A 2,747-nucleotide genomic window follows, 5' to 3' on the forward strand; every position below is an offset into this window, starting at 1 on the left:
AGCGAAGGAAGACCAATAAAAGGTAAGAATCTGTATCCCAGCTACCTTGAAAGGAAACGAGATACACCTCTTCTTTGAAGTATAAATCTGTTGGGCCTTAAATAACATAAAACTCCACTCTGAATCTAGAAAGCAACAGGATGTAAATTGTCAACCCTTCATGATATTTATTCCCCAGCAGAAGCACGGTGTGTATTGTTGGCTTTCATAAATAAAGATGCAGCTGAGAATGAAATTTCTGTCTATCTGAATACATGAATATACTCAGGCCATTCAGTTAGAATTTTAGATCCAGAGGGAAGAAGGGGTGAGAAGGGGGTTAATAAGAAGAATGGATCAACGCATGGTGGAGAGCCTCGCATGTTTTTATGTGCCAGTGTGGAAAATTCTAGGCAGAGGTTTTACTAGGAGAGGTTGATTTGGAATCTGAGAGTTGGAGCAGCAGGTTCAAAGATCTTGACGCATTTCCCGTTTAGGAAAAAAAAAAGTGGAGCTCACTGCCGGAGTTAATTTTATATAAGCACACTCTTTGATGCTGAAGCAAACCTGACTGGTTTGCAACGTGAAAACAAAATATAGAAACTGTTCTTGGAGTTATTTCTAAACAGACCTTGTCTCTAATCCTAATGTAACAGAAATGTATACGTACATCAGATTCATCAAATGAATCTTCGGCTAACAACTTTGAGAATGATGTTAATATCATGTATAGGAATGCTACATTTGCTAGGATTTGACTCTTTCAGCGATTGAGAATTACGATATTTTGTAAATGGAAATACCACAACTAAAAACAGAATGCTATAAATAGAACGATGTCATTTGTTTCCAAAGACTATCGATATACTACAGCAATGAGAAAATAATAATAAAGGGGAGATATTCAGTGGCAAACCTTGAAGGTGAGGTTAGGACCATAATCCGCGAGTTCTCTCGGGGTAAACGCTGCAGCCACAGGTGCTGCCGCCGAGTATTCTCGGGGCAAACGAGAAACGGGTCAATTAACATGCAGAGTCAACCTGAAGCACTGGCTCCACCTAAAATGCACACTGCCCGCTGGGAGGGGAACACTAATTTATGGGAGCTGGATAATTTTTACATTAGAGAGCACTGGCCACATGCTCTTTGGTTCGTTCTTTTTACTCTCCATGGTCCTGTGGTGAAGACGGTTCAGAAGCACAGCACTACCGCTTTCTCATTGGCCACGTCCCAGCCAACTCCCTGAGGGCCCAGATGTCCCCGACAGGGCTCGCGAAGCACCTGGGCGCATCGGCCACTTCTCAGAGTGGCTGTTTTGAGAGTGGCCTAATTTTGCTTTATGTTGATGCTTATTTATTTCAATCTGAAGCTGAATCCTTACCTCATTTCCAAATTTGTAAATTCCTAGGCATTTATTCCGGTCATCTCAGCACGGCTGCTAGCAGCACAGACTCTCGCGTCAGACCTCTCTGTGCAAGTCCTAGCTCCGACACGTGGGAAAGCTGCTTATTTTCTCAAAGCAGCAGTCTCCACGTGTGTAGAATGGACTTGCGAGGAGTGAGTTAATGCACATGAAGCACAGCACCTAACACGCGGCAAGTGTTCAGTCTACATTGTCATTACAGCATCATCAAAATGTACGTGCTATGTTTCAAGAACACAGCTCATATGGATATACGTATAATGGTCTGTTTATTTAAAGCATTATTTCAGTTACATATCATTTTGGCTTAAATATCCTGACACTAGGAGATACCTAAGGCTACCCGCCTCGTGTCGTCTGTAAGAGGTCCATGCCAGCCACCTCGCTGTGGGTCCCGCATGCCATGTGCACATGGGCTGGCCAGCCCCTTCTTCCGGGCAGCTCCCTAGTTTGTGCTGCGATGAACTCTTCTCTACCTAGAGTCAGTACTGCATTCCTGCGGAGGGACTGGAAATGCTGGGTGTTTTGGTTGTCACAATCACAGGGGACTACTACTTTTGTATGGTGGTGGAGGGGAGGGCGTGGATGTTAAATGTCCAGGATGGCCCACAAAAAGAACTGCTTTGTCTAAATACCAACAGTGCCCCACTGGGGGGCCCTGCACAAGACTATCTCAGCTGAAAGGCGGCCGTCTCTCTGGGGGGATTTGCAACGTGCTGCCTGGTCCTTACCCTCCACTTTTCTGGTTGAACATCTGTTACAACTAGGCCTAATGACAGAGGTTTCAAATGGAGTGTCGCTCAGCCAGAACATGGTCAGAACCGTCTACCGCTCCTCCTCCTTTCTCGGTGACATGGAACAGGGTCAGTTGCTGAGAAGGGTGAGCTTGGGAAACCCAGATGAGGCCCGGGTAGGAGAACAAAGCGTGGCTGCTCTACTCCAGCATGGTTCTGGTCCCATTTTCTCCTCCTGGCCCTTTTTCTCTTTCCTCTCATTTTCCCAGTATTGTATTATTCACACGTTCCTAGGTCCTACGTGAGTAACTGAATCACTAGAAGGAATCGTATCTCAAAGACAGACAAGTAGGAATAGGTAGGCTTTAGAGCGAGGTAAAGGAAGGGGGGGCGAGCGGGACAAAGAACGCCAGTTAGCCCTCTTTAATTCCACAGTGGTGGAAACAAAAATCAGGGTCTACATTTGCCTTATAAACAGGGCCTCAAGTTGCTTTAAACAATGGGACCCCACAGAAGGGTTTAAAGCTTATGTTATTTATGTTATATGCACAGTAAGTGAAAACCTTCAATTTTTTCACCGATATCAATTTCTGACCTGGTTCAGAGAAGGC

The sequence above is a fragment of the Pteropus vampyrus genome, unplaced genomic scaffold (genome assembly GCF_000151845.1).
Source record: "Pteropus vampyrus isolate Shadow unplaced genomic scaffold, Pvam_2.0 Scaffold78, whole genome shotgun sequence".
Classification (NCBI taxonomy): Eukaryota; Metazoa; Chordata; class Mammalia; order Chiroptera; family Pteropodidae; genus Pteropus; species Pteropus vampyrus.